Here is a 24,024-nt window from a genome sequence, read left to right on the forward strand (position 1 = left end):
TAAAAAGAAAATTTCCACCCATAGAATGGAGTACAATTCAACCATAAAAAGAAATGGACAATATAAGATCATGAAAAGATGCGGAAGTAGATGAAGAAAGGCACTCTGAAAAGCCTATTGCCACATGATTCTAAACAAAGAACACTCTGCCCGGCACATCTACAGCGCAGCCGTTGCCCAGAGTTGGCAAGAATGGAGCTTCGGGGTGGGAGAAAAGAAGTGGGGGGGTGGATAAGCACAGCAGCACTGAGGGTTTTTCTTAAAGCAATGAAATTTTTCTGGTGGATATTTTAATGGTGGATAGCACACATTTGGCAAAGCCTAGACAATTAATGCGACTAATGAGGTAATCTGGTAATAAGAGGATGATAAGAGGTTAATCACAACCTTACAAAAGACAAGAACCAGCAACAACTTTTGCAAACTGCCAACAAATCCCTGTAGCTACAGAACCCAGCATTGTGTGCAGGACTGTGTGAACATCCAAGGCCCTCATCTGCCACATCCACTGGGAATCCTATTGGGAGCTGAAGACTGGGCTGCTGGTGTCCACGCTGGGCAGTTCACTCAGTGCCACAACACCTGCACAGTGATTAGATTTTAATCATGTATTTGTATCCTTTTATGCATGTGGTATTTCTACTTGGTAGTTATGAACTGTTAGACTCCCTCATCAGTGAAAACAGATCTCTCCTCCATATCTAAGATGAGCACACTTTGATTTCCTCCCCACAAGATTGTCTCTACAACTGTGGCTTTATAATTTTAGAGTGGGACAATGAGTCCAGGAACTTGTTCAAATTTAATTGCTATCCTGAACAGAAATAATATAAATTTACTCTGACAATAGCTTATGAAATATTAATATTCTGTTTTTATTTCCTCTTACATGAGAAAAATTTTAAACCGCAGGAGGGAAAAATAAAAGGAAATACTCCATTACAGCATAACAGTGACATGTCTGTTTTGTGAAGTCGAGTTGGCACTGCAGCAAAATGATTATATAAAATGGTACATCACTCCTTCGCTCCATCCACCCTTTGCTTGAAGGTGCTGTGTAGCCTGTAGCTACACGGCTTGTGTCAGGATTTTCAATGCCCCCTGCTGTGACAAAGCGCAGGGGAGGTGGGGAAATAAAAGAGATTCATGCATTTTAACTTTACATGATTGGGCAGGGAAACCTCAAAGATTTCTACAAAGAATATCTTGCTTCCAGCCACAGACAAGCAGTAGCAAGAATGAAGACATTAATTTGCACTAGAAATAGAGGCTTGAATTAACAGTTGCCTCGTGGGTATTGGCACGATCTGCACAGGGTGAACTTTAGAAGAAACTGCCCTTTTTAACAAAGTGCTCTTACTGACTCTTCCTCAGAAGGTTATATTGATGGTAATTTTCTCTTCCCACTAAGTGAGCTCTCTGGGAGCAGGCACTGCTGGGAAAATCTATGCGCAGACCATGGGAAGTAGGTGTCTGCTCTCACCAACTCCCATGCTCAGTTCTGTTCCTCTGGCAGAGTTAGCTTTAGAATTCAGAGGCACAGCTCTCATGCTTGTTGAGGAAATTGGAAGCTACCTGGACTTCCGCATCACCCTACTCGCCTGTGTCAGCACAGAACAATCTTCCAGCTATGGTTTGACAAATGGCCAGGTGCATTCTCAAATGGATGAAAAGGAGTCTTTTCTCTGGTTTTTGTTCTAACTAGAATACAACCACTTGTAAGGAAAGCAGTTTCAATTGAGCTTTCAAAGAAATACTAGTAAGAGGATACTATACATGCTGTGTGTGTGACTGTGTGCATGTGGCATCAGATGTCATTACCATCTAACAATAATTAAAACACTGATAACATCCAATTCTCTAAGGAAAGGGGAAAATGACATTAGAATCCACTGTGTTAATATATCATCCATGATATTTTACAAATTCTAAACTTGGCTCAAACTTACTTCAATATTTAGTGTTTCAATCAATAATCACTGGTAGTATAACATTCAGTGATATGACAGAAATATCTTAGTATATATATTGTTATAAATAATATTGAAAAGTTGCAACCTACCTCCAAGTTAACTTTAATGATAGATTCCTATATATAGATATATATGCATGTGTGCTTAAATTATCTTTATTACAAAATTTTAAGCAAACATTAATGATTGACAGCAAATTGTTAAAAATATTTTTTAAAAACTTATAAATACTATCATCACATAATTTTTTTAAAGATTTATTTCCTTTTTTGGAAGTCAAAGACAAGGAGACACACAGAGAACTTCCACTAACCGGTTCACCCCCAAGATGGCTACAAAGGCCACAGCTCAGCCAGACTCAATCCAGGTCTCCCAGAGGAGTGGCAGGAACCCGAACACCTGTGCCATCTTCCCTGTTTTTCCCAAGCCGTGGTCAGGGCGCTAGATCAGAGGCAAGGCACTCGGAACATGAATGTGAGTCTGTATACAATGCCAACATCCTAGCTTTACCCACTCTACCAGGATGCCAGCCTCTAGCATTTTAAATAAATGAATTAGTTTTATAATACAACTGCTTAAATAAATGGATCTCTAAGTGTGATGAGATATGTGTATGTCTTGTGTGTTTTACAGTTGGAGGGCAGAAAAATCAAAGTATGTCATGAAATATGTTCCTGAATGATAAGTGCTATTGTGGGAGGTTATTATTTTTCAGTTGTGTTTTTTTTTATAATTTTTAATGAGAATATATGAACTTAATCAGAAAAAGCATCTGAAACCTAACTTTTTTCAAGGTTTGAAAGAAGTCCATAAACATTTCGTAGAAGATTGGTCAACAGAAGATGTTAAAAGTCAATTGGATTTCTAGTGCTGGCTAACAGAATTGGAAATTCTGGATCAGCATCAGTCGCAGAACATTAGTTCTGGGTAATAAATCCCAAAGCCTTCAGCCCTGGAAGTGTATTATCCACTCTGCTCTCACTCCACAGTCGTCCTCCGCTCTGCAGCAGTTCGAACCACAACTGCTTGTCAACAGTTAGCCAGTGTATGTACACATACGTCATGGATAGGAGAGAGAAAGGGAAAAGGAGAACCTAACAACTTCATTTCATATTCTCTGATGGCATGGTTTGCAATTCTTTCCAATTTGAAAAACAGCAGTGCCAAGAAATTATTATGGAAAATTGCTGTTTTCCACAGTGTATACGAAGATCTATTCTAGCACACTGACTATAAACCGTAGAACAGTGGCATAAATATGAATGTAAACCAGGGTATACTTTATCTATTCTTTACCCAACAATACATTTCAATGTTTATTACCCATAAAAATAGTTTTTAAAGTTCAAAGTAAAGCTGCTTGTCACTATGAAAAATATCTCTGAAAGAAACACTCTTCAAAAAATGTTTATGACTTTGTTTTGATATACCAACATGTTATATTTTGCACCACATGATGTAAATGCTGAAAATAAATTTCACAATAATAAAAGTGAAGTTTTATAAAAGACAGCTATACATATATAATTTCATTTCTATAGTAGTTAATATATAACTATGTATTAAAGTATAATACATTGATGTAACCTAATATATATTTCCTCAAATATGTTTATATGGATTTCATCTAGTAGCATTCATTACATGTTCTTACACAGTAAAATATTCACAGATTTGATATTTCTAGAGCTATAAAACTTCCCAATTTGTTAAATCAAAAAAAAAAAAAACATAAATCTCTCAGGATCATTCCTTTCCATTTAGATTCACAAAGATCGCAGTCTAGGGTTGTTGTAGATTTAACCTAATGGAGTCTAAAAACCTGACTTTTTTTAACTCTTTTTAAAAATTTCTGTGAAGCATATGAGTGCTACTTTCTTTTATCATTTGAATTTTCTCTCTTGCCATGCCTTCTTTCTCTGATAAACACCACCTATTTCATTTTTAATACATTTCCACCAGGATTCATGATTGTTTCCAGCTCTTCTTTAAAAGAAAAAATATTTATTTATTTTTGTGGACAACCATTGTGGTTTGATTACAGAGCAATGGATTACAAATGGCTACCGTCAAAACAGAGGTAAGACTGGAAATAACTCATTTAATTGTGTAGCGTCTAGCTCCTCTCCTAAGATTTGAACATATACTCTCTAGTTAAAGAAACAAAGTTTCATTAAAAAATAAAACTGAATCACATTGTGCTGACTTTACTCACTTGTCAGTATATGCACTTCAAGTCATGCCTATCAAAAGAGCCAGTATCTCTTTATAATATCACTAACACTCAAGGGTGAAAATCTGTTCTCCTTGGTGTTGCCCTGTCTGAGCTGTGTCTATTGGGAACGGGCTAAGAGTGAACAGTTGCACATTTCCTGATGTAGAGTATCTGGAAAGGTGGGGATATAGAAAGGGAACATCCAGCACAACACAAAGAAGCATGGAAGAGAGATCCTATACCAAAAGGAATTTAAAAAAAAAAAAAAAAAAAAAACAGAGGAAATCAGAACTGAGAATATGAAACTGCTAAATTTCAGGACAATTTTGTTAAATGTGATTCAGGTTCATGGAAACTTTGTGAGTTAGTATTTTATATTAGTTTCAGAAAATAAAACCCCAGCCTGCTGAAGGACTGTGCTCCTTCCACTTGGCCACTCCGTCCACGCGGGCAGCCAGCCACCCTTTGTGGATTCATTTTTCTCTTTGGTAATAGATCCCCTTTGGCTGTCATTGTCCACCCTGTCTCACTTTTTCTGTTCCTGTTTTTGAGCACATATTTTTATAATCCCTCACATTTTATTCTGGAAATTTTAACATCAAATATCAATGCAATTATCATGGAGGCAGTTTAGCACTTCAGAATTATCAATCCCAAAATAAACCATCCTCATATCATGTACAGACAGCAAAAAAGTTTCAAAACAATAAAAAAGAAGGTAGCTATATTCCATCAACCTCATCAACTGTTCAGCTTTAGGTGTAAAGGTAAGACAGCTCATTCTTTTAAACTAAGTCACTATGTTAGAATATTCAGGACTACCCTAAGGCTAAATTTTGAACATATTTTTCATTCATATTTTACATGAAGAACACCTTTTATTTAGCTCATGTCTAGAGTTTGGTTCCAGATGCATAAAACAAATAAATGTATACTTCACCTTCCTGTCATATTAAATTATTAACTCTTCTATTGATAAAACAGTAATGCAAACCATCATTTCCCAAAGTTAAGGCAATAGTAGTTCGTAAACTAGTTTTTAGAGGATGACAAATGGTTGAAAACGTTTGTTAGTATCTGTTTACATATGCAATGCATATATGTAAAAATGCAAGCTTTCTATAAACCAGAGCTTTAAAAGATAGCATGAGCTAGTACAAGGCTATCTAAACACAGGCTGATTAAGGTTACTGACATGGCAAATAATTCAGAGGCTAGACTGTACACAGAAAGCACAGATTTGTTCAAACGGTATTCAAATGGTACTGGAAAACATCTGAAGAGACATCAGAATTAGCAAGGGTAAACTCAACAAGAATACATTAAATCTGTATAAATCTCATTCTTGTATGTGCTGACTTGAGAATAGGTAATTTTCCCTTCTAAAGAACAAACTATGCTATGATTTGTAATGGCATGACTGCCATAAAAGACCATCAATAAATAATGAAAGGGGGTGTAAATCTGATGGACACTCAACATATCAAAAGTATTAACTAAATATGAAGCACAATATTGAATTAAATGTTCCCTTAGATTCTATCTAAATTTAATTCAGCAGATGCAAAATAAGAAAGTGCAAGGAAAGAGCTGATAAAGTCAAATTAATTAGTGTCATCTACAATGTATCTTTCTACTTATAAAACATACTGGATAATTTTTGTTTAAGTATCTAATTCAGATGAAAAGTAAGGTAAGTATAAGAATAATTACAAGATGGCTTGAAAATTCTTGTTGACATAAAATCATTTTTAAGTAATGTGTAATAAATACAGACTTCAAACTATCTGTTAATAGACAGAGTTTAAGTTACCCTTAACTATTTCATGGCATTTATTATGTTTGAGCAGCCGTCTACAGTATATAGCATTTTGTTTATCATTTGAAAGTTATTAAATCATACTATATTGCCTTATTACATATATTATTTATCAGTAAGTTATTAATCATGCAATATTATATCAATGATCTAAACTAATGGCATTTATGAAGCGCAAATATCAACATAAAGGGTTAAATCAAATTTATCAACGTGCCAAAGTACCTCAAAATTCATTCAGTACTAAGAACACGCTAGTTACTGAAACCATACCTGAATTAGAAAATGAGCTGGTAAAATAAAGGAAACGCCATGCATTACAAATAGAAATGTCATACTTGAGCAAGGTGACAGTGAGCTTGTCCTTAGGAAATACTTATATTTAAAAGGACCACGTAGTTGCTGTGTGGCATTTTGTTTAGACCAATGTTCTGATTTTATTCTGTAGCTCCCCTGATGGTAATTACACACCACTTTAGTATTATTAGATATTTATAATCCCTCAGTAATGTTTTCTAATCTCTTCCTCTTTCTATTCCCAGATAACAGCATTGCAGCTCAGCAGAATTTTTAATCACTTCCCTATAAGTGATACAATTTGAATACATAGGGTAATAGTGCCTGCAGAGAAAAACCTGGAGTCATGAATGATAAGACATTGCATGAATGCATTAAATGACTGTGCTTCAGTCATTCTTAGTCTAGCTTAGTTACATCCACATTTCTTACAGGAGCTTGCATTTTTAAAAGCATTCAAACTTCAAACTCACACCATAATCTACTATTTAAAGCAAACATTCAATGTATGCTGAATACTGAATATTTCAGAAGATGAAATAGAAGAACATAAAGAAAGATATTCTTATAAACTACAATGAGCTCATGAGTACTGTGCAATCTACATCCACAGAAATCACTAACACAATTCCAAATTCAATATAAACACACATGTGTATGTACTATGGTCTATAAGCACTTTCACAAAATACATTTCTAGAAATTACATATTCCAAAAATTATTTATCATTAGACTTATATGCTATTATCAATATATTGGACCTTCCATGAAACTATTGGAAATCATATTTATTACCAAAACATGGATGAATATATTTATCATATATTTAAAACAAGAACTGGTCAATAACATTATACTAAAATTTGATGAATTTATGACTCTGTTCAAAATGAGAAGAAGTGACTAAAATAGCAAGGCATATATTTCTGATTGCACTTACAGGCGTGCCAAAACCAGGCAAAACTGACTGATGGCAGCTTCTGTTCAAAAGGTGTCACTACTTGTGAATCAGGGAAGCAAAACGAGCTCTTTTATACCAGCAGCGTTCTAAGCCTTGACCTGCTGAATGGTTACTCGAATGTTTGCAAATACTAACATACTAGCAATACGTTTACATATTAAAACTTAACTATAATATGTGAACTACTATGCATTCTCTGCAGCTAATTTAGTTGCATCCCAATAACTTTTTAGAAAAGTAGGAAGGAGGAAGAAACAATTCAAAGTAATTATTTCAAATATTAGCAGTGAGGATTCTCCAGAAAAGTTGAACCAAATACATAGATAGGTAACATATACATATATATATACACATGTGTGTATATGATTCCAACCTTACTAATCTGCTAGCATGATTATAAGAATTTCAATACAATTAATAATAAATTTCTTATATTTACGTTTTTGAAGAAACAGGTATTATCTTATACACTACATATGATTTGTAAGTAAGAGAGAACTAATCATTTCTTTCGGGGTTGACTCACCTGACTCTGCAGGCTGGTAAATCATATTTGCAAGGTGGGTCAGAAGACTGGAAACCAACGTGGTACATCGGAATCCTTCAGGATGGAGAGCTAACACTGCAGACGAAAATTAAAACAGTCAGCCAGAGGATTCTCTCTTGCACAGGAAGTGATCTTTCTCTCCTATTCATTCACAGTGGAGGTCAATCAGCGTTACTTCACCAAATAAAACGTTAACTTCATTCATAAAGTCCGTTACAGAACCAACCAGGACAATAAAAGGCCAAATATAAGAGTCCTTGTGATCCAGTCAACTTGTAACATAAAATTAACTTTCATATTATCAGGAAGGCAAAATATAACAATGCCTATTTTCCTCTGATAGAAACTAAGGGAAGATGGCAGGCATAAAGGAAATGGCTCAAACGGTAGGATCCATATTTCCAGATCTTGGAAAAAATAACCCTTCTAAAAATTTTAGTAGTCCTTACTGAACTTGAGGTTGTATGTAGCCAGCATAAGTGACAAAGCCATATGGATTCACAATTAAGCAGAGGAAGCATGTGGACTAATCTAGCATCCTAGCATAATTAACTTATTCAACCAACTTGGAATCTAAGACTATGCGCTTAACCTGGTACAGAGCATCTGTGAAAATGCCACAGCTCATGTTGTTCTTGGTTTAGGAGGCTTATAGATTCCTCTCTCAAATCAAGAACCCAACAAAACATCTCTCTTATCACTTCATTCCATATCATACTACTGCTTATAACTGCAACAGTTACACAAGAAATAGCTCTTCCTAGTTAAGGACAAGTGATTTTTAAATAGACTGCCATGACATTTTCATGGGGGCACTAATAGTCTGCAATGGATAGCCCTGAGCCAAATGGACATCAGACTCTTGCCTCACACATCATACAACAAGCACCCCTAAATACGGGATAAACCCATCTGCAAGAAAATTATAACATTCTTGTAAAAAAAACACGGGGGAAAATCTTCGTAATCTTGGATTGCGGCACATTTTTTCATCCATGACATCAAAACGCTACTACCAGCAGCAGAAAATAGAAATACATACGACTTTGAAATTCAAATCTAATGTTTTTCAAAAGATATCATAAGGAAGTAAAAATACAATCCAGAGAGATGCATAAAATATTTGTAGATTAATGTAATGATACATTAACTTAATAAAAGATAAATAAAACCAAAGCATCAGGCATCGCAGGTGTCAATCCAGGTCTTATAACATATGATAGTCACCTCTCACCCTCCCTCTGGTACCTACACATGTTCTGTTCCCTGGATCAATGGTGATCTGTCATAAGCCAGAGTTTATTTTACATTGCACTTTTGTACCTACAAGTTTTACTATAGCAAGACAACAGAATCCTGGAAAGTATTAAGGCTTCCACCCTCCGATAATTCTATGCTTATTTTTCACATAGCTATTGATTAACATAAAGCATAGTTTCTTTTCTAAATTGATATTATTCCCCTCATAAGCATGTTTTTTTTAAGATTTACTTATTTTCATTACAAAGTCAGATATATATAGAGAGAGGAGGAGAGACAGAGAAGAAGATCTTCCGTCCGATGATTCACTCCCCAAATGAGGGCAATGGCTGCGCCAATCCAAAGCCAGGAACCAGGAACCTCTTCCAGGTCTCCCATGCGGGTGCAGGGTCCCAAAGCTCTGGGCTGTCCTCGACTGCTTTCCCAGGCCACAAGCAGGGAGCTGGATGGGAAGTGGAGCTGCCGGGATTAGAACCGGTGTCCATATGGGATCCCGGGGTGTTCAAGGCAAGGACTTCAGCAGCTAGGCCACGCCGCTGGGCCCAGGCATGTTTTACAATATCATAATACATACAGAAAAATAGAAGAATAAAGAAGAGAAACAAAAAGTTGAATGATAGCAATGAAGAAGGTAGAAAAGCAAGAGGGAAGACAAAGGGGGTGAAGATCGTATGTGAACAAGTCATCTCTAGAAATGGAGTCTTCAAAACCCTTGGTTCAGGTACATAATCTCATATTTTTTTAATATTAACCAAGCAAAAAAAATCATGGAAATAATTAGAACAGAGTGTCAGAAAATTGACCTTAATGAGTTTAAAGGAGAAATACTATTTTATGATTAAAAAGCTATGGTAATATGAATGTGAAAATATTCCTTGGAAAAACAATTGAAACTGGAAAGAAGAAATGTAATTCCTGAGGTCCTGTTGTTTATCATAACACAGAGAATATCACACCCTCATTTAGAGTGATGGTTCTCCTGTTACTAGCAATTTATCTCATTTACAGTAATACTGCTACTCAATGTCTTTGGTTTCAAAACTAACTACAGAGAACTATGAGAAAATTTTAAGCTAATGGAAAGTGAGTTTCCTCTGTTTATTTCAATGATTCTAAAGTAATTTCTAGCTTAAACTAAAGATGTATCCTACTGATCTACAGTGTTTTAGGGCTCTTAAATGACTATTATTAACATTTGCCATGAATGCGCTAGAGTAAATGTTATGAAACCTTATATTTCTTTAAATGAACTAAATATGAGAAAGTATTTCAATGCAACTGGTTTTAATAAACTAAAATACACTGGAGTTTATATACAATATTTTTAAATGATTACATTTAAAAATGTATCAAAAAATCAAATACATTCGATTTTTTCAAAGATTTATTTATTTCTATTGCAAAGTATGATATACAGAGACAGGAGGAGAGACAGATGTCCAATGTTTCACTCCCCAAGTGAGCGCAACGGCCAAAGCTGCGCCAATCCAAAGCCAGAAGCCAGGAGCTCTTTCGGGTCTTCCAAACTGGTGCAGGGTCCCAAGGCTTTGGGTCATCCTGGACTGCTTTCCCAGATCACAAGCAAAGAGCTGGATGGGAAGTGGGGCTGCCGGGATTAGAACCAGTGACTGTGTGGGATCCTGGTGCATTCAAGGCGAGGACTTGAGCTGCTACGTCATTGAGGTTATGTCAGATAGAATAATCTTAATGGACACACCCCGGGAGAACAAAACATTGCAGGTGCCCCTCATTCTGAGGTTATTTCCCATTCACTTGCGTATTTTATTTTATTGGGTCAAGTTTCAGTGTTACAGAAGCAAGGTGATACCATTATTCTCATTCAGTGTGAATTAACAGCTAAAACAGTCTCATACATCCTAAATGAATGTATTTGCCTGTAGAGATTTTTGAATAAAATTATGAGTTTTTTTAATTACATGATCTTCTGTAAACAATTTGACTCATTACCAGGACAATAGGAGAAAAAAAAACAGCTACATTCTCTTTTCTGAAATTAAGATGAATTTTTTTTCTGTTAACAAATGCAAAGTAATACATAATTTATCTTGCATACAATTTGGTACTATTGGCACAAGGCATATTTACATTAAAATAAGACAAAAAATTAAGGCATGTAACAGGAGACACACTGTGTCACACACAGTGAATTGATAAAGAATCTATACTAATAAAATTAACTTTCAGCCCCAGGACATATTATCTGCAGAACACATTAATGGATACAGTTTTCACAGAGAGTCCTTTAAATAAAAGAGAGAAAGGGAATTTTCCCCATGCATTCAATATAACACTTGACATTTAAAAGCCTACTTCAGCAAGTTTTCAGAAATGCTCTCCTCTGTTGAAACCCATGTCCCTGAAATGCTTGTGGTTATCCCAAGCTTCTTCAGAGAGCAACACCTTGCAACCCACAACAGCAGCACAATGCAACGGCAAGGACCCTTCTGCTCCTGAACCATGGGCCAATCAGTCCTACCAAAGAGAGGCAAACCCAAAGTCTGCAGGGCCCTTCCTCCCTCACATCACCAAACATGGTGCTGGCTGACCTGCTGTGCCTCTAGCAGCGGACTGGGGAGCAGAATTCACCCAGTGACACACACGGAGGCCTCTAGCATCGCCCTATTTGATATAAAGGTTGAGACACTGGAACATATATTTTAAGCTGAAAACAACCATACGGACACAAGTCCGTTTGAAAATCACAGAGAAAAATGATGTATGTCTGAGCCAGGACCAGAACAAGTTGCTCTGGTCAGGGGCGTAGAACTACAGGACCATGAATGTAGTCACGCAAGCCTCAATAGCAAAATAATAATAATAATAATATTTTCAGGAATAGCACTGAAAGCTCATTTTGAGAGAGGAAGTTCGCCCTCATTTGCCAATGCTCTACTTCAATTCCTGCTAATGCGTTTGGAATGGGAAGTGGCTCCAGATTCTCTTAGGTGGGAAACTGAGCTATCTTCGTCTGCACAGAGAGCTTTCCTGGATTCTTATTTATCCATGTGATTGTCCAAAAGTGAGAAGAAAATGAAATGTACACTTCTTTTTTCTCACTTTAAACGTCTAACGTTCTCTCTTCTTCTTTTCCTGGAGTTTCCCTGAGTGCTTGTCATATGGTCAACTAAAGAGGAAAAGGCACGTGCAAGCTGTCGCCCCCTGCTCTGGTTACAGGTTGCGTTCCCCCAAAGCGCTCAAGCCTCCGAGAGAGGCATAAACCTGAAGACAAGACTCTGCATTCCTGAGCTTATCACGGAGATATGTGGATTTCTGTGTCTTTCCTCCCTCCATCACCAATAAAAAAGTTAGGGGGAAAATGTCCACTGTCAGAGCACAGTTAGAATGCGGCATAATGTTAAATGTTCCGTACGAAGTAATTTGATTCAGCATTCATATTCATGACAAGAACAATAAAGGATGTAGTATAAGTTCCATTCTGTGAATTAGTTACTTTCCCAAAAACTTTGTGATCAGTGAGGTGTTAGGTTACTGGAATGGCTTCCAGGAGCAAGTGGGCCTGTTGGGGAGAGAAAGGGGATCTGTAGCTGCACCGGTAACCTTTACGGAGTTCATTCCACTCCGTGTTCACTGCTTTGAACTTCTTATAGGCATGCACAAGTAATCAGATTCCAGGAGAAAGCAATAATTAACAGTGAGCGCAACCTTTCTACACAACACTGATGAATGAATACACGATCATGCCTCTTACCATATTTCAGAAGTAGGTCTAAGTCTGTGACATCCACAAAAGAGGAAAAGGGATGTATTACTGAGCTACTAACAACTCTCTTAGGAGACCCACCGTGATGGTAATCACCCAGGGCGCCTGCAAAGATGAACAGGCAGTGAGGGAAAATCGGCTCCACTGGAAGAGCCAGAGCCAATCCTACTGACCGCACATAAGGCAGGAAGGCAGTGAGGTGAGGTGGGAGGTAAAAAGCCGGAGGGGATGCCAAATAAGTAGTCCCTGGCACATCATTCTGAACCCATTCTCTTTTGCCAATAAGGTAGATAGATATATTTCTTCTTTCTGATTTGTTTCCAGCAATATTGTAATGGTTGGCTGAATCTGAGAATTATACAACTATGATATTACTTAAACAATAACTAAATAGATCCTATGGGAAGATAAAGAAAATACGTTTATTGATAATAAAGACAAATTCTTGTTTAAAAACAAAACACAACTCTTTATCTAGGCCTAGCCTTGGATGAATTTTATCAGTTTGCATAAATTAGCTTTCTTTACAGAGACAAAACTTCAGTTCTACTACATTAAGATATTACCTTGAACACAGCATGAATTACACTAGATATTGATCGTAAAATAGACGGACAGGACTCATTTGTATAAGAAACATAATTCCAGGAATCAAGCTTATTGCAAATATCCTAAATGAAATCACAGGTGTTTTAAGGTTATTTTTCTTAGCGTAATTGTTTTTACAGTAGAATGAGATAAATCAATTACTGGGTTCAATTCTGGCATCCATCAGCTATCCTTTTGGGCCAACATTTCTATTTTCTTGTATGAGTTAAGCATGGTCCTGTCTACACAGTGCCACACACAGTGCTCCTGTTGATGGAAACAAGGTGAGTCAGCAGTTTTGAGCCATTTCCTTCCACTTCACGCGGGTCCTATGAGGCACAGCACAGGCAGCTGAGACTGAGGCTCTGGGGAAGGTCTCACAGTGACACGGAATTTGTCATTCATCTGTATCAAGACACAACTAGAAACCTTGAAAATCATAGTGCTTATAGTGCAAGACAAAAAAAAAAAAACCCTTTGAGAAAGTCAAGAAGGGAAGGCTGTCTGCCTCAGGCCACCCCTGCTGCAAGGAACCCAACGTCAGAGAGGCCTCCCACTGGAGAGGCTGAGAAGAAATCCATCCACAATAAAAACAATATGCCACCCAATTAAAGACAAAGGAACAACTCCTAAAGATGAAAAAGAAAGGAAGTAAGCAGCACAAATTCACTAGAATACAGAGAAATCCACCAGCATTACAGGCCATGCCAGAGAATGGACATCCACGGTACTGGGCAAAACAATAAATAAAAAATAAAACAAAACAAAACAAAACAACCCTCAGGCCCAGCACATTTATTTAAAAGGCAGACTAATGTGGCCCAGCGCATTTGCCTAGCAGCTAAAGTCCTCCCCTTGAATGCACCAGCATCCCTTATGGGCACCAGTTCGTATCCCAGCGGCCCCGCTTCCCATCCAGCTCCCTGCTTGTGGCCTTGGAAGGCAGTCTGGGATGGCCCAAAGCCGTGAGACCCTGCACCCGCGTGGGAAACCAGGAAGATGCTACAGGCTCCTGGCTTGGGATCAGAACAGCTCCAGCCCAATGCGGCTGCTTGAGGAGTGAATCAACGGTCGGAAGATCGTCCTCTGTTTCTCTTCCTCTCTGTATATCTGCCTTTCCAATAAAAGTAAATAAAATAAACCTTTAAAAGAAATGTTGCTGGTCACAAATATCTTATTCAGAAAAGCCCTCTTTGGATATGCGAGATGCAAATTAAAGTTGAGACAATCCACCAACATTAGACTTTTGAACAACAAATATTAAAGATACACTAAAATAAAAATTAGAAGGCAGAATGTTCTCTGCTAAGAGTTCTGAGTTCTCCAACACAGAATATATATATTACATACATATTACATAAAAAATTTGGCCCATTAGTATGAATGTTAAAAAGAAAAATAACTAAAAGTAAGAGCTCTATTAATATGTTAGTAGCCAGACATTATTTATAAAATGAGATATGAAAACAACAAACCGGGAGTAGAAATGAAGCACAAGTGTAGACTTTTTATTAATTGCCTTACACTTTCCTTCCTTATCTTTATTATCGATGTCAAATTACTATAATTTCAAAATAGTGTTTTATCAACATGTTATTTGTAAGCTTCATGGTGACTACAGTGCAAATGTGCATAAAACAACAAAAATTATAGGAGCCGAAACCTACTAGAGAAAATCACTTAGCCACAAATGAAGACAATAATCTGGAAATAAGAAGGAAATACAATAGAAAACAAATACCAAAATGTCCTTAGTAAGATTTAAGTCAGCAATAATAACCTCAAATTTAAACTGATTATCTGATTAATTAGAAGACATAACATAACTGAACAGTTAAAAAATGATGACGCAATGATATGCTACTTACAAAGAACATACTTTGAAGATAATTCTATGACATAGTATGTTAATCCTTTGCCTGAAGTGCTGGTGTCCCTTTTGGTGCTAGTTCGAGTCCTGGCTGCTCCAGTCGGTTAATAAATGTCCCTGGGAAAGGAGTGGAAAATGGCCAAGTCCATGCTCCCATTTGGGGGACCCAGAAGAAGCTCTAGGCTCCTGGCTCCTACTGGCCTCTCTCTGGCAGCTGCAGGCATTTGGGGAATGACTCAGCAGACTCGGGATTTCACTGCCTCTCCTTCTCTCTCCATAAATCTGCCTTTTTTTTAATTTATTATTTTTTTTATTGGAAAGTCAGATATACAGAGAGGAGGAAAGACAGAGAGGAAGAGCTTCCATCTGTTAACTCACTTTACAAGTAGCTGCAATGGCTGGAGCTGAGCTGATCTGAAGCCAAGAGCCTTTAGCTTCTTCCAGGTCTCCCACACGGGTGCAGGGTCCCAAGGCTTTGGGCCATCCTCGACTGCTTTCACAGACCATAAGCAGGGAGCTGGATGGGAAGTGGAGCTGCCGAGCACGAACCGGCACCCATAAGGGATGCTGGCGCGTTCAAGGCAAGGACTTTAGTCACTAGGCTCCTGCATTGGGCCCTAAAAGTCTGCCCTTTAAACAAATAAAAAAGAATACATTTCACCTCTTATTATACAGAATGAAAGCAAAAGGGTGGCCTAAAATGTCCCATGAAAACCAATCCCAAGACAGCAGCAGTAGTCATGTTTACACAAACTTTTACTTTGACTAACAAAGAAAAAAAGAGAAGATTTTTGACTATTTTGTAAACAGGAGACAAATAGGGAGGAATTAGCACTGATACCACAGAAATTCTAGGACAGTTAGAGATTATTATGACTAAGTATGTGATAATAAATTTAATAACTTTGTAAAAAAAAAAGGACAAGTTACTATACACATGCATCTGATAGAGAATGAATCACAAGGAAAATGAATACTTAAACATATCAATAATGAACAGTGATATGGAATCGGTAATAAGAAAAAAATACACACAAGACCAGGACCAAATGGCTTCATGCTGAGCGCTAACAAACATTTAAACAAGAATTCATTTTTAAGTTATCCCAAAACACAACAGCAAAAGGAATTTCTCTAAACTCAGGAATGCTTTATTCGGGAAGATAAGAACACAGAAAGAAAAGAAAGAAACGTGTGAACAACTTGAGGAACAGAAACAAAAATCTTCAGCAGAATACTCTGAAACCAAATCCAATAGTTTAGTGGAAAGACTATCAAGATTTAGAGGGGTTCATAACACAGATGCAAGGATTGTTCAACACACACAGACCAATAAGTGTGATACACTGGGTCGACAGGAACACAAAGACCACGCAATTATCTCAATAGACACAGAAAAGAGCATTTAATAAAATCCAACATTGCTTTATGATAAAAACTTAGTGAATTATATACAGAAGGAAAACATCTCAACATAACAATGGGCATATGTAAACAAGCAGTTAACAGTGAACACAACTTTCATTCAATAAAGTGCTAGAAATCGTACTCTTAGGTTCAGGCAAAAGACATCTAAAATGACAATGCGTATAGTTCTATTATTCAGCTCAGTCAGCAAAAAGCAGCAGAAATAACAAAAGTTGAGCACTGTAAAATAGGCTTTTAAATAAAATAGTCCAATGTCATTTTAGGAGAAAATTTGTTTAATCTCTTTCATTAAGTAGAAGAGAGCAAATATTATTACTCAAGTATTTTTTTCAACAATGTTTGCTTTTACCCACAAGAAAACAGAGAGAATCTTCTGTCTGCTGGCTCACTTCCCAGATGAACACAACAGCGGAGCTCACACAAGCCCCGGAGCCAGACCATCAGTTAAGGTCTACCTATGGGACAGAAGGGTCAATACCCGGTCATCCTGTCTGCTCTTCCAGATGAACCAGTGCCAACAACTGAGCCAGAAGTGGAGCAGGTGAGACTCGAACCAGCCCTCCGAGATTTTGAATGTTGGCTTCTCGGGTGACAACACAGCCCTACGTGCCACAACAATGGCCCCCAGAAGACATTTTTAATCAAAAATCCATTTCATATAAAATAACCTAAAGTAATGAAATAGTGATGTAAAGCAAAATGATATCTGAGAAATAACTACTGTTTTCAATCATCTCCTGCTAGTTCCTTTTAAAAATAACAAAATTCTTCTGAAAGTGAAGGAATGGAAATCTATTTCTATTAATCCCAGTCTTCCTATAGTGAAGCTGACAGCCCTTGCGAGGCAATAAATTAGATCTATGTCAACATGTTCTCACTGAAGCCAGGTATAAAACTGATGAAGTGCGACACACATGTTGATGTCTTCAAAGGACAGAACCTTTCACTTTGGTGAAAACTGTTCTCAAATTCAATCATCAAAATCATGCAATCTTTAAACACAGCAATTTTTTTTTCAAATAAATACTTGCAAATGCCTGCTAAACTACCTAAAACAGTTGTCAAAGCCATAGTTCAATCTCGCCATTCTTCATCGATTCCAATGAAGAAAATCCTTCATTGTAAACAAATTAAAGAAGATGTTTACAAAAGTTGGTAGTTTTTTATCAGAGAATGTTGACTTTGCCTGGTAAGTGAGATAACTTGTAGTAATTAAAAGATAAATTAGCATTTATATTTAATTATAAAGAAATCTATACCTCATTCAGTATTTAATTACAACTTGCTAAAAGAAACTTAACTGCTCCATGCATTTTCAGGTTTACTTAAAGTTATGCAATCACACTTCATTATTTATTAACTTTGGAAACTTGCGAGACTAAGTAACTATTCTAGAAAGCTCAGGCTTTCTTATTTTTATAACTAATATGACTTCCTTACAGATTTAGTTTTCCAATATACCCTTTGTGTTAGTATATCAGAAAATATAAAAGTATTACTTGCACATTCTGTTTGTATTTACTGCAAATTTCAGCTACTTTTTCCTGTTTAAGTAGGTGAAGCCTTTTTCTGACAAACTGCATAGTTTCATATTGGAGTTCCTTCACCCTTGAAGGGCTTCATGACCAAGGCAGTCTTGACTACTCAAGGATACACACCATGATCATTTAGACAAAAAGTTTCCAGTGAAATTGGCTGCCTCTCAAAAGAAAGCATCAGTCTGGACCATAGGCAGAAGAACGGAGGAGAAGGAGGGTAAATAAACCATAAACAGGCAAGAGGGGAAGAAAAGACAAAGCAGGGAATGGTTTCATGTTTAATGACGCAAAAATGTGATCAGAGCCTGTAGCAAGTGTGGTATGTTACTGGACTGTACGGTTGGGGTGATGAACCCCAATGGTTATGTTTCTGGCCCTCACCTAGCCCTGAAATGTTGATCTTCTAAGGATATTTTTAGGACCCCAGCTGTCATTGTACACTAGAATATTTCTTGTAACATTTGGCAAATATAGTCTCAGTCATTTACAATTAGCAATAAAAGTTAATTATAGGTTCCTTAGCACAATGTACTAGATGACCACTAAGATATTTTTATGTCATATATTATTGTTATTTCACAACTTTTCAAATACTATGCTCCCCCTCCAAGGACAATGGCACATGAAATACATAATTGAAAAAGAATCTGACAGCACAATTTTCCAGTCAGAATAAATGTAATTTTCCTAATATACATTTAATTTGAAAACCAGTTCCCTTAGTGCTTTCATGCACAAGATGTTTTATTTCTTCTGAATAAATCATGAGATGGCATATACCAAACACGCTATGCCAGATGCTGTGGGACAATGTTCTCAAAACTGTGAGCTAGGCCCATTTTCACCCTTTTTTTTATGGGCACAGAATATGGGTTTATGCAGGTAACTGAGGCCAGGTAGCCTTGGTAAGCGGTGAGATCTGCGGCTGTCTGGTCTGGGCTTCATGACCATGCTAATTTAGCTGGACTTATCACCACTAAGCTCAACACTTGTCTGACAATAAAATTGTGTCATCTCCTAAAGACAATGCCAATAATGGACACTCGTGGACGTGTTCGGAGTTGCCACAGCAGGTTGACTGATCCATGTCCGAAACCAGACTTGGACACTCAACATTGAGCATCCAAGAGCTACGTCTAAACAACAGCGATGCTGAGAGACCAGACGCTGCGGAAGGAGAGTCCTACAATGAGGAGGGTGGACAGATCACGTAGGACAAGTGTCCTTCATGTGCTGGTATTGTAGGTTAGACCAGCAGCATCTTGACAAATTCCATCCAAAGGAATAAGGTCAGTGTCACACTTAGCATTATTAAAAACAAGAATAAGTAATATTCGAGTAAGCCTACATGTGCGGATCAACACTCCTTAATGCATCTATAGTACAGGAATTACAGATGGGATATAAATAAAACACGGGGAATTTCAGCTAAATTTTAATGCTACATAGTAACTGCATGATATTTGAAATGAAATATTTGATTAGAAAAAGTCAAAATTATACCTGCTAATGCTTGGACGTTAAAAAAAAAAAAACAAGCTTCCAAGATTTCATCTTATTCTTACAAGATGAACTCATAATATAGTTAACTTAAAAAGATCCAGAGATAATTCAAACATATTGCAGTGTTTTATCATTTACAGTCTGAGACATGCAGTCCGTCAGCACATTCTTATAACTAGGAAAATTCTCCATCTGGCTCATCCATAAAGTTTGTTTGACTACAATGTAAAGTCATTATTCATTCAGGATAGCACAATTAAAACAACTTTGGGAAAATATTTTAAGAGCTAAGAAAAACATTTTTAAATTAAATTAAGAGTTGGAGATATGGTTATTTTATTGAAATAGCCATCAAGGGGAAAGCATCATGGAAGAAGGACGTTTGCTCAGACATGGGTCATATCTGACAGATCTTCAGAGTAACCTGATCTCACATTTGTAAAAAATCTGAACAATTTTGGTATCATGATCTTCCTTAAGACAATAATATTAAGATCTATTTCCAAAAGCTGCATAGATACCTTTTGTGTGTACAAGTAAAATCAACAATAAATTATGATTTCAAAGTAGGTTTCAAAGAAGTCTAGTGAGAGACAAGAGGAAACAGAAAGCATGTATGCAAGGCACCCATCTGTAATTCACTTTTAAAAGTGTTTTGAAGTTTCTCCTTCAACCTTGGAGATCTTCTGAAGGGCCATTTCCTTTGTTCACTGCATAGGTCAGTGATAAACGTCTTGTCACATCGCTTCTCAGGTTTCACCAGATAAAATAAATATCAAGCACTTGCCTTGGGGCATACATTTTAGAGCAAGGTGAAGGCCTCTGTACAGAAGACTGCACAGAGAGTTAGGAAATAGCTAAGAGGAATAACAATGCTAAATCTAGCAGTATTGACCACGTGAGGACAGGTAGAGAAGACGTGGCTGCAAACACAAACACAAAACCAAGCAGGCACTGGTCAGCTTGCTTTGCAGGGCAAAAAAAAAGGCTCAAAGGTAGGAAGGGAAAGAACAGTTATTCCTTCCTCGTTTGCTGCCTAACTATGTTGTGTGATTTAGTTTGTATATTGAGTGAATGGGGGAAAACAACTGTGTCTTTGAAGCCAAAAAAATATTGATTGCATCAACACAAACTGATGCCTCTTATATGACCTTGTGCAGATTGCCAAATTTCTAATAAGTCTATTCCTAATATGTACATAGAAAAATCAGTAGTTTTGTTAAAATAGTAGAAGCAAAGTAGATTTTTTAAATATATTTCTATGGAACACAGAAAATAAAAAATAAGAATAAAGAAACTTACTTCTCAACTTTTATATACAGGGAGACTGCTTTCATGAAAACTCTAGCACCAACAGAAACCTTCGGTAGTTCCTATTCCCAAATCTCATTCAACGCCCCCTCTAAAATGCAAAAGGTCAACTGATCCTCTGCCTGCCTGAACTGTATGCTGATACTTCTCCCTGCTCAAGTCTTTAATGGAGTGATATTCTTAAGTGTAAATTTAATTTAGGTAGTACCTTGTAAGAGATCTGCGAAGAGTTTCAATTGTACCTACGGATTTTTAAACACAATCTAATCCTACTAATATTCTCCATTTGGCTGTACTGTGGGAGATCGCCCCTGGATCTCTGATTGCTTAGCGCATGCGGGAGGCCTTAGGCACACAGCACACCTTGTCCCCAGGGGAATCCCCCAATACTGGTTTTGGCTAACCAAGACCTCAACCTGGCTTGTTACTGGACATGTAGTCAAAGCGGTGGGCTGTACCCCAGCCTCTCTTCTCTGTCCTTGGACGAGCTGTGCTAGAACTTTCCTGATAAGTAACTGTGAGAACTTAAATCTAGACTCCCAGACCTTCACCACAAACTATTAATACGAGCAACAAGGACTATATCCCAACTGCCAAGGAGGCCACAGGGAATTGGATGCCCTCGGAGGCCGAGTACTCTGAGGTCACCCACCCCCAACCGGAGCTTCCACAGGGGATGGAAGAAGTCCAAACACTACAGTGCAGAAACCAACGTCATCGGAAAGACAACCAGAAGCCCTGAGTGGTCTGCAGAAACAGAAGAACAATAAACGTCCTTCCGGACCAGGGAGGAGAGCTTTCTCTGGTCCGAGACTGGCTCCACCTCTGGACCCCCCCTCCCTCGCAATGACCATCGGGATCGCTTCGAAAACCCCTCACAGCAAACAAACAATCATACAAACTAAAAAAAAAAAAAAAAAAAACCTAAAATAAATAAACAACAGAAAGTAGAACTTGAAATCTGACAGGAAAGAGCTGGCATGGATTGGCTCATGCCTCGCTGGGTGGGTCACAAAGATTAGTTTTACTCCTCACCATGGTGCTGAGGATTTTCCTGCACACTCCCCCCAAAAAAAACAAAACAAAACAAAAAAAAAAATGTTCTGCACCTAAAATGTTGACATATATCTTGTTAGAGTTACAAGCCAGTCTGGATTATCCTAAAATCTGCCAAGATCAGCAAAATTTTACTTCAACACAACAACTGGCTAAATACTAAGATGAAATGGACACGAAACAGCTGAATGGTGCCTTATGGCCATTTTAAGGTATAGAGCAGCCGGTCCTGTATATGAACTAAATTGAAATGTCAATGAGCTAATCATAGGTTGTGGCTAGGACTTGTTTTCCTTTTTTTTTTTCTTTTTAATACACTGGTTACTCAAAACCATGTCAATTCCATAACATTGCAAATTGCTGTTGATGTTATATTGGGACTCTTAATTGACTGTGATGATATTCTGCCAGCTCAAACTTCAGACCAGAAAAGGTCTCCCCAAGAAACTGTTCAACCAATCTGGACAATAAGTAGCTGGACTCTATGCTTGGTATATGTTTGCAATGAAAGAATCTTGATTGAATTTGAACTGTAATACTGCATCAAGGTGGAGGAATCCACCGGGGGGAGGGGAGGGGGGGGAGGGGAGGGGGAGGGAGGGGGGGATTCCCAGAGCCTATGAAACTGTCACATAATGCAAAATAATTAACAATAAAAAAAAAAAAAAAAAAAAAAAAAATCTGAGCCTCATTCTGTTCTTCAGCCATGTATGATGAATATGCCCCACCCTTCTGGGTCTCCTGGTTCTGCTGGTCAGGAAACCACCAATCTATACAAACTCACGTCAGTCCCTTTGTGTTCCCTTACAATTTGTAACATCACTGATCTGTATGCATTTCAAAGATCTCCCCAATCCAAGCAAGGAAGGGGGGCTGCTACTGCTTCAACTCCTGCCAGAATTCAGAGATGTCAAGTGTTTAGTGTGCAATGGTATCTTATTCTAGCTGTAATTTGCAATCCCTTACTGCTATATGATGTATGTCAACATCTTTTCATATGCTTGTTTTCCATCTGTATATCCATTCCTTAAGAGTATTTTACAAAGAGCAGAAATTTTATATAAGGAAATAAAAATTATTTTACTTTTTCCCTGTTTTTTGATGTTCTTTTTAAAAATAATCCTCAGACTCCAGGTTACGTAGCTATTTAATGTTGCCACTGTGGAATTTTATAATTTTGCATTTTATACTTAGAACTATGGTCCTTTTCAGGTAGATGTTTCTGAAAGCATCAAAGGTCTATTCCTAGGATTCTTCACATGAGGATGTCATTGGTCCAAGGTCTCTTGGTGAAGCAGTACCCTTCCCAAACTGAATAGCCTTTACTCTTTTTTTATGACCAGGTTAAGTTACTGTTAAAAACCAATTTCCCATCTTTCTACTGTGTTCTGTTGAGCTATTTTTGTTTTCTTCTGTTGGTCCCACATTATCTTGATTGCAATTTATTGCACATTTTGAATTCGGGTTGTGTCAGTCCTGCAAATCTGGTGTTTTGTTATAAAACCATGTTGGTTATTCTGGATATTATACCTCTCTTTCTGAACATGAAAATCAGTTTGTCAATGTCCACTAAATGACATATGGGATTTAGATTTGGTTTCTGATTATACAGATCAACTTGTGAAGCAGTGACATGGTGACAATACTGAGTATTACTATGAACATACTTGAAATTTTTTTCCTTTATATACTTTTCTTAATTTTTCTCCTTGGATTGTATATTTACATTTTATATAACTATCTCTTTTGGGGGTCTAAGATAGATTATACCATGTACTTGATTTCATATTCCAATTGCTAACTTGGATACATAAGAATGAGTTTTCTGTGTTAGGCCTGTATTCCAAATCTAACTGTAGTTACTTCTTGGTGCTGTAATGTTTCTGTAGATTCTTTCAAGTTTTTTATATAAACA

General features: G+C 37.3%; 1 long non-coding RNA gene across 1 annotated transcript in view; it reads right to left on the reverse strand.

The window, feature by feature from the left end:
* LOC131478203 (uncharacterized) overlaps positions 1-7,887 on the reverse strand; it is a 185,486-nt gene extending 177,599 nt beyond the window's left edge. Inside the window, exon 1 of the long non-coding RNA XR_009244354.1 lies at positions 7,793-7,887. This is a non-coding gene — a long non-coding RNA (uncharacterized LOC131478203). The remainder of the gene's footprint in view (positions 1-7,792) is intronic.
* Between the last annotated feature and the right edge of the window lie 16,137 nt (positions 7,888-24,024).

Source organism: Ochotona princeps, chromosome 28, assembly GCF_030435755.1.
Source record: "Ochotona princeps isolate mOchPri1 chromosome 28, mOchPri1.hap1, whole genome shotgun sequence".
Classification (NCBI taxonomy): domain Eukaryota; kingdom Metazoa; phylum Chordata; class Mammalia; order Lagomorpha; family Ochotonidae; genus Ochotona; species Ochotona princeps.